This window comes from Cyprinus carpio, chromosome B1 (assembly GCF_018340385.1).
Source record: "Cyprinus carpio isolate SPL01 chromosome B1, ASM1834038v1, whole genome shotgun sequence".
NCBI classification, from domain to species: domain Eukaryota; kingdom Metazoa; phylum Chordata; class Actinopteri; order Cypriniformes; family Cyprinidae; genus Cyprinus; species Cyprinus carpio.
The window spans coordinates 24598418-24611598 of record NC_056597.1 but is presented as its reverse complement, the minus strand read 5'-3'; the positions used below and the strand labels follow the sequence as shown (position 1 = coordinate 24611598).

General features: G+C 34.4%; 1 pseudogene; it reads left to right on the top strand.

Annotated features, from left to right (window-relative positions):
* The window catches only part of LOC109063065, a 29086-nt pseudogene extending 21442 nt beyond the window's left edge, over positions 1-7644 (top strand).
* Positions 7645-13181: the final 5537 nt, after the last annotated feature.

Sequence of the window (13181 nt, the reverse complement as noted above, 5' to 3'; positions counted from 1 at the left end):
ATTAAGTTTTGATATATTTACGGTAGGAAATTTGCAAAATATATTCATGGAACATGATCTTTACTTTTAATATCCTAATGATTTTTGGCATAAAAGAAAAATCTATAATTGTGACCCATACAATGTATTGTTGTCTATTGCTACAAATATACCTGTGCTACTGATGACTGCTTCTGTGCTGCAGGGACACAGATGGGGTTTGTAGTTTGTAGGGGTTTGTAGTTTGCACTTAATAAAAATGCTAAAATATTTATTTATTTTCAAGTATCTATTTTCATAATCTTTTGAAAGGTTGGAGCGGGGGCTGGAATGTCGGGGGTGTGTTTGAATGATGTGGACTGTGGCGTGTTTCAGACGCGTGCCGCTGGAGGATGCCGGCTGTGTTCTGGTGGCTGCAGCAGGAGGGCGGTCTGTCGCTGGACGAGATGAGCCGCACGTTTAACTGCGGTCTGGGCGCTGTGCTGGTGGTCAGCAAACCGGAAGCACAGCGGGTGCTGCGGCTGCTGCAGGACCAGGAGGAGGCCTGGATCGTGGGTTCACTCGCCCACAGACCGCCCGGTGAGACACCGACGCCCGATTCACCGCCATACTGCAACCTAAACATAGAGTGTGCATACAGTAAATTAAGCCTAAAAGATGTTTTTAGAATTTTTTTGCTTTTCAATTTTATGCATTTTTTGTGTAAACTCCTAAACTATTAAGACTTTTTTTTTTTTATTTATATGAATGATTACTTGATGTATAAGAGCAGTGCTTTGGGGGTTAAAAAACAAATTATTACTGTAATGATCAATCAATCAATCAATCAATCAATCAATCAGTATTTGACTACATGCATACATGTATTCTGGCATACAAAAACATACATTCAGTAATGCTAATTAGAAATAATTCTGATTATAAATATTTTGTATGGAGCCTTTTTCTTTAAGATTTTGCTATTGCATATTTTTATGGAATTTTATTAGCACAAGATTTTAATATTTCTGTCACAATTAAGCACTAAACTCTCTGTAATATAAATCCATTTATATATATATATATATATATATATATATATATATATATATATTTTTTTTTTTTTTTTTTTTTTTTTTTATTATTATTATTATTATTATAAGTGTTGGAATAAAATTTGCTATGCAAAAAATATTATTATTAATATGATTATTATAAAAAAAATTGTTTTAGTGATTTTGTGTTTGTGTATCTTTTTTAATGTATAGCAAAAAAATAATAAAGATTATAATAATAAAAAATGTGTGTATGTGTGTATATGTATGTGTATAAATACAGTATATATATAGAGAGAGAAAGAAAGAGAAACAAATTGTGTTTTCTTTTTCATTATTTTTGTATTTAAATTTGAAAATAAATATTTAAATGTTTAAAACAGTATTATAATGAATGCAAATAAATCTTAATTTTCTTTTAAGCAAAATAAAATTTAATTTATTTCTGCCCAATTGTGGTGTGAAATTATAACCTAGTCTTTTCATTGTCAGACAAATTCAAACTGGACCTCAGCTTAGATTCGCTATTTTCATTACATGTACAGTATGCATGTATTCATGTTATGACTAAAGGAGCATGCGGTGTAATGTTAATGAACCACCGTTAGACTAATATTGTTGTGTGTGTGTCCAGGAGCCGCAGCGGTGCTGATCAGGAACCTGGAGCGGAGTCTAAAGGACAGTCCGAGTCGCTCGCCGGACACCAGCGCTCTGCAGAACGAGGCTCATCACGGAGAACAGGCCTCGCGCCAGAGGACCAGAGTAGCTGTCCTGATCTCAGGAACCGGTGTGTATCGTCTGTGAATCACACACACGTGAATACTAGTGATGTCACACATGTTCGGTACGACATCTACGGTTCAATATGCACTCATGAATTGAGTTTTTTTTATTTTGCTTTTAATTAATATCCGGGTGATTTATTTCTATCAAAATTGGCTGTGTGTGAGAGTGTGTGAGTGTGTGTGAGTGAGTACGTGTGAGTGTGTGTGTGTGTGTGTGTGTGTGTGTGTGTGTGTGTGTGTGTGTGTGTGTGTGTGTGTGTTGAGTGTGTGTGTGTGTGTGTGTGTGTGTGTGTGTGTGTGTGAGTAAGTGTGAGTGTGAGTATATGTGCGTATGTGCGAGTGTGTGTTTGTCTGTGTGAGTGTGAGTATGAGTATGTGCGAGTGTGCCTGTGAGTGTGTGTGCGTGAGTGTGAGTGTGAGTATGTGCAAGTGTTTGTGTGTGAGTGAGTGAGTGTGAGTATGTGCGAGTGTGTGTGTGTGTGTGTGTGTGTGTGTGTGTGTGTGTGTGTGTGTGAGTGAGTGTTTGTGTGTGTGTGTGTGAGTAAGTGTGAGTATATGTGAGTATGTGCAAGTGTGCGTGTTTGTCTGTGTGAGTGTGAGTATGAGTATGTGCGAGTGTGTGTGTGTTTGTGTGTGTGTGTGTGTGCGTGAGTATGTGCAAGTGTTTGTGTGCGAGTGTGTGAGTGTGAGTATGCGAGTGTGTGTGTGTGTGTGTGTGTGAGTGAGTACGTGTGAGTGTGTGTGTGTGTGTGTGTGTGTGTGTGTGTGTGTGTGTGTGTTTTGAGCGAGTGTGTGTGTGTGTGCGTGTGTGTGTGTGAGTGAGTGTGTGTGTGTGTTGAGTGTGTATATGTGTGTGTGTGTGTGTGTGTGTGTGAGTAAGTGTGAGTGTGAGTATATGTGCGTATGTGCGAGTGTGTGTTTGTCTGTGTGAGTGTGAGTATGAGTATGTGCGAGTGTGCCTGTGAGTGTGTGTGCGTGAGTGTGAGTGTGAGTATGTGCAAGTGTTTGTGTGTGAGTGAGTGAGTGTGAGTATGTGCGAGAGAGTGTGTGTGTGTGTGTGTGTGTGTGTGTGTGTGTGTGTGTGAGTGAGTGTTTGTGCGTGTGTGTGTGTGAGTAAGTGTGAGTATATGTGAGTATGTGCAAGTGTGCGTGTTTGTCTGTGTGAGTGTGAGTATGAGTATGTGCGAGTGTGTGTGTGTCACACTTTTGTGTGTGTGTGTGTGTGCGTGAGTATGTGCAAGTGTTTGTGTGCGAGTGTGTGAGTGTGAGTATGCGAGTGTGTGTGTGTGTGTGTGTGTGTGTGAGTGTGTGTTGAGTGTGTGTGTGTGTGTGTGTTTGTGTGTGTGTGAGTGAGTGAGTATATGCGAGTGTGCCTGTGTGTGTGTGTGTGTGCGTGCGTGAGTGTGTGTGTGTGTGTGTGTGTGTGTGTGAGTAGAGAACATTATAACTAGTTTTTACTACGTAACATCAGTCGAGTGTGTGAAATGACAGTTTTGTGATCTGATGTGGCTTCTTATCACAGAACGAGGCAGAAAATATATTCTATACTGTAATAAAGGCTGTGTGATTAGAAATGGCTTACAAATATACTTAATCATTATATAAAAACCTGAGATGGCCTGAAGAACTGATAAGTGAGTGTTTATTGTCCTTACATTTCATCATTCAAAACATTTAACGTTATATCTTTTTTTTTTATTCGGTTACAGTGATAGCGATGCCTTTATCTGTATCAGGGTTTTCCTGGAACGACATCAGTTCTATGACCTCTGTGATGCATATGTGGATTTACTGCGCGAGGGCGCCCTCTGGTGTCCAGTATGAATGAAACACACTTCACATGTGTTTATAGCGCTCAATAATGGCCAATCCATCCTATTTTGGGTACAAACCGGGAAAAAAAAATACCTCTTTCAAAAAGAAATGTTAAGCAGATTTATAATAATCCAGGCTTTTTCCAGTGTGCAGAGGTTTATGTTGTTAATGTGTTAAAAAAAAACAAAAAAAAAACACTGATGTGCTGAGCTATCAGAGCCGTACCGAAAACCGTGGTTAAAAAGTGAGGTGCGTATTAAACCGTGGACTAACTGTAGTGTTGCATCCCTAGTGAATACAGACGTGATCTGTGACGCTCTGCTGTCTGACAGGAACTAACCTGCAGGCGCTGATGGAGCAGGCGAAGAAACCCTGGAGTTCAGCCGAGATCGTGCTGGTGATCTCCAACAGACCGGCCGTCACTGGACTGAAGAGAGCCGCTCTCGCCGGCATTCAGACGCGGGTCTGTCTCAAACACACTCAAACCCTAACCCACGTGTTCACTGAGATGAGAAACAAAAATTATATGTGACCCTGCAGCAGCACAGGTATATTTGTAGCAATAGACAACAATACATTGTATGGGTCACAATTATACATTTCTCTTTCATGCCAAAAATCATTAGGATATTAAGTAAAGATCATGTTCCATGAAGATATTTTGTAAATGTCCTACCATAAATATATCAAAACTTAATTTTTGATTAGTAATATGCATTGCTAAGAACTTCATTTGAACAACTTTAAAGAAGATTTTCTCAATATTTAGATTTTTTTGCACCCTCAGATTCCAGATTTTCAAATAGTTGCATCTCTGCCAAATAATGTCCTATCGTAACGATTTACATTTATTAAATAAATTAAACCCGAATCATTCTTAACTCTTAACTGTCCCCTCAGTGGAAAGTTTACTTCACTATATTACAAATAAATCCTAATCTAATCATGACAAACTATATGTTGTAATTATAGATATTTTACCACTGTTGTTTTGTTGCAAATTATGTAGCAACAGTAATAGATTAATTTATGATAAGAGTGCACCCTTTTTCATTGCCTTTATCCCCATCACGCTTTAGAAATCATCATAAAGTATATATCAGTGGAAAAAAAATTATCCAGTGAAAGCCTTTTTTTTTTTGAATCAGACATTGCATTACCATTGGACATGGTGCATCAAAATCATATTACAAAATGTTTTCGTTCATGAATTATTACGATTTAAGTTTTAATAGTGCACATTCACGTCTATGATCTAAAATGAGGGTGACAGTTAAGGGTTAAATAATTAACCATAATTAAATGAATCAATTTATTTATTAATTAATATTTAAACATTAAAAAAAATATGTAATTTAAAAAAATTATAATATTTTGAGTTTCTATATAAACTTTTTAATGATGTAATTCACATGTAAACTTGAAAAAAAAAACATAATATAAAATTACATTTAAATTGCACATAAGAGAGTTTTTATATCTCTATATAGACATTTGTAAGTGTGTAAGTAGTAAAAAATGACAAAAGCACAACAAAATAAATTAAAGTGAAAAGAGAAGCTGTACAAATAAAACTATAATAATATCTCAGTATTAAAATAAACTTGTTTTGGGGTCAGGTGGTGGATCATAAGCTGTGCGGCAGCAGAGCCGAGTTCGACGGCACCATTGATAAAGTCCTGGAGGAGCTGGGTGTGGAGCTGGTGTGTCTGGCAGGCTTCATGCGCATCCTGACGGGAAAACTTCATCAAGAAGTGGAGCGGTGAGGGTCAGAAAAAAACACTCATCCTCTCTGCTTTATTTGATTTAGACTGACACAGACCAACTAAAACTGATAATACACATTCATTTCCCTCCAAGATGATGTCACTTCCTGCAGAATGATGTCATTATAGAACTGACAGGATGCCAAGTGATATTGAGGACCAGGGTTACTGTAGTAAAGATGATAATATATAGTAATTAAAGTAAAAACATAAAAAAATAAATATTAACAAATAAAATAGATCACTGTCACCTAGTTGTCAAGGCAACATTTGCCATAGAAAAAAAAAAAAAAAAAAAATATATAATATATATATATATTATATATATATATGAAATAAAATAAATATTAACAAATAAAATATAACACCGTCACCTAGTTGTCTAGGCAACATTTGCAATAAATTATTTTTTAAATAAAATAAATATAAAAAAATAAAATAGAACACCGTCACATAGTTGTCAAGGCAACATTTGCCATAAAAAATATATATATTTTTGAAATAAAATAAATATTAACAAATAAAATAGAACACCATCAGCTAGTTGTCAAGGCAACATTTCGCATTTTCATTTAGTAATAAACTCAAACTAATTAACAAAAAAAAACCTTCAAAATTAATAAAATGTACCAAAATTATAATGAATTACTAAGACTCCGTTAAAAATCATAATACAATTATAATACCTTAATGATATTAAAATAACACTGTTGAGGAAAGGAAAAAAAAAAATAAATTAAAAATATTTTAGAATATTTAACTTCTATTTTTATTTTATTTATTTTCTTCTTCAGAAAAAAACCTCTGAAGAAACTGTTTTGTTTACAAGAAATAATAACCTGATTTCTGTGTTGAACAGCGGTGTCGTATTTTCCAGTCATATAAATGCATGATGTGTGGTCGTTGATCAGGGAAGATGCTGAACGTCCACCCGTCGCTGCTGCCGTCCTTCAGAGGAGTGAACGCTCAGAAACAGGCTCTTCAGGCCGGAGTCAGACTCACCGGATGCACGGTGCACTTCGTGGCGGTCCGTCTCTTCTTACCAGCACTGACACACTCTTACAAATGTTTCTTACGGTTTTAAATTCGATTTTATTTTAGTACATTTTTTTTTTTTTTCACTTTAATTTCAGTTGAAGTTTTAGTAATTTTGTTGTGCATTTTAGTCATTTTTTTTTTTTTTTTTTTATATTATTAGATTTAGTTTTTCATTTTAGTTATTTTAGTAATTCAGATTAAACTACTTTTTATTTAATCTTTTTTTATATTTAATTTTTTATTATATTTTATGTAATGTTTTTAATTTCAAGCAACAATTAAAAAAAAAAATTTCTATTATTTATATATATTTTTAAATGGTTTTAGTTAACTTAATAATGCTGGTGGCATTTTCTAGTAAACGTCTCATTCTGACAAATCCACATTTTACGTGACATTTTTCACGGAGCAATCTGAAATCAGTGATGCTACATATCTGCAGTGTTTATGAATTTTATTTTTATTTTATTAGTTTTTGACCATTTAAAGTTGTATATTGTTTTATTTTGTTTAGCTTTAGTACCGCAAGTTAAACTAAACAAAAATGAGAAATGAAGATGAAAAAAGGGAAACTAGTTAAAAAAGTTTAAATGAGGTTTTGGGTTTTTATTAAATATTAAGAATTTATGATTTTTATTTATTTATTTTAGTGTTTTAGTTTTACGGTACCAGTTTTAGCAATTTTTGTTTATTTACTTTTACTCGTTTTAGTTCTTTATTAAATGTAATGAAATGAATTGAAATATTTCCTGGACTGCTGTATTTTTGATCCAATCGATAATATTAGTTCACATAACATTAATTTTATTATTTTTGGTTTTATTTGTGATTAATGATCGTAAGCCAGGAGTGAAATATGATGGTGAATTTGACTGGTCCGGCAGGAGGAAGTGGACGCAGGAGCGATCGTGGTTCAGGAGGCGGTGCCCATCCTGGTGACGGACACAGAGGACAGCCTATCAGAGCGCATCCGGGAGGCGGAGCATCGGGCTTTCCCAGCAGCCCTGGAGCTGGTGTGTGCAGCGGCGCGGCGAAGCTGCGAGACGACGGGAGGATCGTGTGGAGCCACAGCGCTCAGGGATAAACACACACGCTTGTTATAACACTACTGTACTCTAGATCCTCTGTTGAGGAACGCTTGAGTTATTTGAGATGTACATGATGAGAATTATTCCCTGCATGTAACAGAACTAGATCAGCATTAAACTTGCACTGCTCTCAGACAAACCTGATCTTTTTATTATTATTATTATTATTGTTCTCACTCGTTTAAGAATATTAAACATGGTATCATGCAGAACACAAGCCCCTGAGATCATTTATCAAGCAGAAACCTGATTACAAAAACATTACAGAAACTGAGACGTTATTTCTTATTTTCAAGGAGGTCCTAAACACAGAAACAAAACATTACAACATAAACTGATATAAATGGCTTTGATTCGCAGAGATTGTATATCATCTTATTATCAATACATAATCATTCAAATGTTTAATCACTTGCTGCTTTGTTAATACTTCTGTTCATGCTGCTTTGTTCCAGAAATCCTGCTTATTTTCTTTAAATACAGACCTGCTGTTAAGGTTATTTATGGATATATTAATATGCATATACTTCTGTTCAGATGTCAGCATTTATTTTCAACCGTCTGAAAGCGTCACTGTATCACCTCCATTAATAATGTAATGTAAAATATCATTATTCATATCTTTCAATATACCCACTTTCAATTTAAGGCTTAAAAAATGATTCATCCATTCAACTATAACGTTCAGTTCATATATATATATATATATATATATATATGTGTGTGTGTGTGTGTGTGTGTGTGTGTGTGTGTCCATTGAGTGAATCAAAAATACAGCAAATTGTATATTTTCACAATATGTTTTTACTGTATTTTTGATTTTCAGACTTAACGCAAAAACATCAAACATCTTTATTCCAAAGCTTTGACTGGTGTATATACAATTTCTTAAAAAAAAAAAAAAAAGTATTACAAAATTGAAATAAAAACTATATAGACATTTAAAACACCAACAAAAACACATTTAACTTCATTTTTGAAAAAAAAAATATATATTTCCGTCTTTATATCCAGTCATATTAAAGTATGATGGGAACAACATGAATAACTGCTGCTACATTTTTCCCTTTTTGTTCAGTTATTTTTATTTTTTATATATTTATATATATATATATATACATATATATATATATATTTTTTAGTTATTTTAGTTTATTCTGACACTTTAAAACACCAACAAAAACTACTAAAATGTGCATTAAAAATCTAAATAAAAATATTAAAAGTATCTTTTTGTTTATTTTATAAAAAAGAAATTATATCCCATCTTTATTACGACTGGATAAAATATACGATTACTCTAAAGTTTTTCCCTTAATTTTGTTCTTTATTATATGTTGACTCTTCTCTCTTTTTTTGTAAAATTAACCTTTTATGAAAAAAAAAACAAAAAAAAAACAACCAAGACTAAAAAAAAAAATCATGTTTAATACAGTGATTGATGACAGTGGCATTCTGGGTAGTGCCGTGTGCTCTGGATCTCAGTGCAGGTCAGTAAGAGCGTTTAACCCTCGATAGGGAACACGTGCTGCTCACTAACTAGGTTCTTGAGACCCAGTTGTTGAGCTCCAGCAGACTTCATGGAAACCTCAGAACATCAGCTTCAGTTGATAACAGTGAGGATTTACTGAAACGCAGTATAGAGAGTCTCTCGTGTCCAGCCTGACGGGTCAAACACAGCTCTCCGTTCAGTCCTGAGTCTCTCAACACATCCACGATCTCTGCTACACAACACATCACCGGTCCAGATCAAAACCTCTACAGATACTGATGCATAACATATAGGGATATGCCGGTATCAAATTTTCCTGTTGCGATTAATTGATCATGCTTTCGTTACGGTGTACGGTATTATCACGGTATTTAAATATAATTTCAAAAAGTGGTCATAATACAGTATAACAGGTTAAATAACTTTTTTCTTATAACAAAAATAACTGAACATTTAAATACAATAAAGAAATACAGAAAAAATGTATTACGTTAAAAGTTTTACACAAAGTGCAAAATAACTTTAAAGACCAATAGGTATCACTTTACAATAAGACCTCATTAGTTAACCTTAGTTAATGCATTAACATTCAAGGCAAGTTTATTTATATAGCATCAGTTTGGGGTAAGGGCTGCATTTTAGCGCCATCTGCTGTCAGAGAGTAAATGTGCGTTCATTCAGCGCGTCTCTCACGTATTCTGCTATGTGCTTCTCATGCGTGCTTGTTTACATCAGGGCGCATGCTTCTTTCAAGCAGCATACAGCGGTGTTGTGTATTTTGAGCAGTTGATGGGAAAAGTATTCTTAAAATGCATTCCAAATTCTGAATAATTTGTAATATATAATTATTCACGGTATTTAAAAGTGCCCACGATAACAATATCGTGCATTTTCATTACCGCGATATATCGCATTACCGAATACCGGCACAAGTCTAATAACATATCAAACCAAATGTGACCCTGGACCTCAAAACCAGTCATAAAGGTATTTTACTGTATTTATGAAGCATTCCATTGATGTCTGGTTTGTTAGGAGGACAATATTTGAAAATCTGGAATCTGAGGGTGCTAAAAAATCTAAATATTGAGAAAATCATCTTTAAAGTTGTTCAAATGAAGTTCTTAGCAATGCATATTACTAATCAAACATTAAGTTTTGATATATTTACGATAGGAAATTTACAAAATATCTTCATGGAACATGATCTTATCTTAATATCCTAATGATTTTTGCCATAAAAGAAAAATGTATAATTGTGACTCATACAATGTATTGTTGTCTATTGCTACAAATATACCTGTGCTACTGATGACTGCTTCTGTGCTGCAGGGACACATGTATAAAAAAAGATTAAACTTATTTCAGCTAGTTGCCAAAGCAAGTAGTTTAACCTGAAGTACTAAAACAACTCAAATGAAATAAACAATCTAATAAATAAAAATGATCAAACCGCACAATAGAGCGAGTGAAACTGTAAGTGAGGTAAGAGTGAAACACAGCTGGGTGGTTCTCTGACACAGTCACCAGATAAAACAGGCCGTGGTCTGCCAGCAGCTGTGGAATCATGGGAAAGACTCGATCCATCACCTCTCGACCGCGGATCCCGCCGGCCCATGATGCCTCGATCCCGCGACTGCCCACCTGAGCTCAATCACACTGGACTCGTGATGATGTGAAACACTGCAGCATCACACGAGCATTTAAGAAGAATCACACTTAAACTAACGGCTTTTAACACAAATGACCAGAGTTAATGAAAACTACAACCATTCAAACATGTTCTTGTTCACTGAAGTACAGCTGTAATAGAATAAAACATAAATATTAGACTATTAAAACTTGTTCTCCTTAACTGAAATGAAAATTATAAACCACATATTTTTAAAAAAATATAATAAAATGTACATTGAAAACATATTTTAAATTGTAATGTTTCACAAAACATTTCTGTTTTTTACAGAATTTTTTTTTTTCTCAAAAAAAAAAAAAAAAAAAGCAGTCTTGGTGTGCAGAAGATTTATTTTTGACCAGTATATACAGTACAGGTCAAAAGTTTGGAAAAACATTACTATTTTTTAATGTTTTTGAAAGAAGTTTCTTCTGCTCATCAAGCCTGCATTTATTTGATCAAAAATACAGAAAAACAGTAATATTGTGAAATATTATTACAACTTAAAATAATAGTTTTCTATTTGAATATACTTTAAAAAAAATATTAAATATATTTATATATAAAATATTATAAATGTATATACATGTAAATATTTTCTGTAATATGTACTGTATGTGTGTGCATTTAAATATACATAGTACACATAATATATTATGTAAACAAAAACTGTTAGTTTTGGAATGCGATTAATTACGATTAATCATATGTGTGTCTGTGTGTACTAAATTTTTTTTTTTTTGGTTATTAAAATAAAGTAGAACTAAAGTAAAATATAAACAAAAAGCACTAAAATGGAAAAACTAAAGCTGAATAAAAATAATGTTCTATAGTGCTTAAATTTCTTTAAAAAAAATGACAACAGCACATAATACAACTCTTAAAATGAAAATTAAATTTAATATATAAAAATAAAAAGCTAATTTACAATAAAATAAAATAAAATAATATGTAAAAAAAAGAAAAAGAAAAGCATATATAAATTCTAGTATATAATTAACAGCAGGTGGCTGTGTCTCACCAGGTCGGTGATGACTGGCTGCAGCTGCAGGTGATTGCACCGAGCCGTCTGCAGAGTGCACTGCGCAGCCGCTGGATTCACATCAGTGCAGCTGCAGAACAAACACAACCAGTGACTTTCATGAGTGCAAACAGAGATGAGAGGAGCCCACGTGATCCGTCTATACTCACAGATACAGCGCTCCAGGCCCGACCACAGACGCAAGGAAAGCCGAGATGACTCCAGACCCGCTGCCCACCTCCAGACACACAGTGGCCTGCTTGATCTTACCATACTATTCTAATGTATTATCTTAATTATGAACATACTGGTTTGTAGTTTTACAGTCCACGCTGTACAATAAGGAACATAAATCGTCCTAAATTTGTTCTAAGATCATTTCTTAGTGCATAAGTGCGATTCAGAGAAAACTAATGTGCGCACAAAAACTCGTGCCTACTGTACGCCTCTCTTGCAGATGTGACTTTTATAAATCGTAAATGCTCTTGAAAATGTGCGCTGCTGACTGCTGACATATCTCCGCCTTGTAAACACCCCCTAATATATATTTAATTAGCATATGTGACCCTGGAGCACAAAAGCAGTCATAAGTAACACAACAACAAAACAATCTGTATACACTGTGTAGGTCAAAGTTATCCATTTTTCTTTTATGCCAAAAATCAAAGCCAATTCCATGAAGATATTTTGTAAATTTCCTAATGTAAATATATCAAAACTTAATTTTTGATTAGTAATATGCATTGCTAAGAACTTCATTTGGACAACTTTAAAGATGATTTTCTCAATATTTAGATTTTTTTGCACCCTCAGATTCCAGATTTTCAAATATTGTCCTCCTAACAAACCACACATCAATGGAGAGATTATTTATTCAGCTTTCAGATGATGCATAAACCTCAATTAAAAAAAATTGACCCTTATGACTGGTTTTGTGCTCCAGGGTCACAAATATGAACATTACCATGGCTTTATGTGTACACACACTCCGAGATCAAATTTGTTTGTACGCACGCTTTATAAATGAGGCCCAGTGAGTCGAGAGTCTAGCAGCTTCACCTGCTTCCCTTCAGCCGCTCGGCGTCTTTCTCCAGAGCGTCCATCAGCAGGAACGAGTCTTCGGCCGGTTCATACACGTCTGTGAAAGCGCCGTGGCCAGCCGGATGGGAAAAACAGGGATGTACAGGATTTTGCAACATTTCCTGATGGTGAAGGAAAAAACAGGATGTACCAACATGGATTTTTTTTGCAACATCCTAATATACTGCGATATAGGGCTGCCCCGATTAATTAGGGGATGTAAATGATTCACCGCAAGCCGGTTGAGAAAATTGATTGAAATACAGTTAGGTGAATGATACAAATTGGTTAAGATGCTAAACAAATCACGACACAAATAAAGAGTAAGCAGTGTTATATGAATGCATCTCTGAGGGGAACTGACTATCTTTAGAAAAGTTTAGATGTATTTTCTTTTCATCTTGCCTCTGA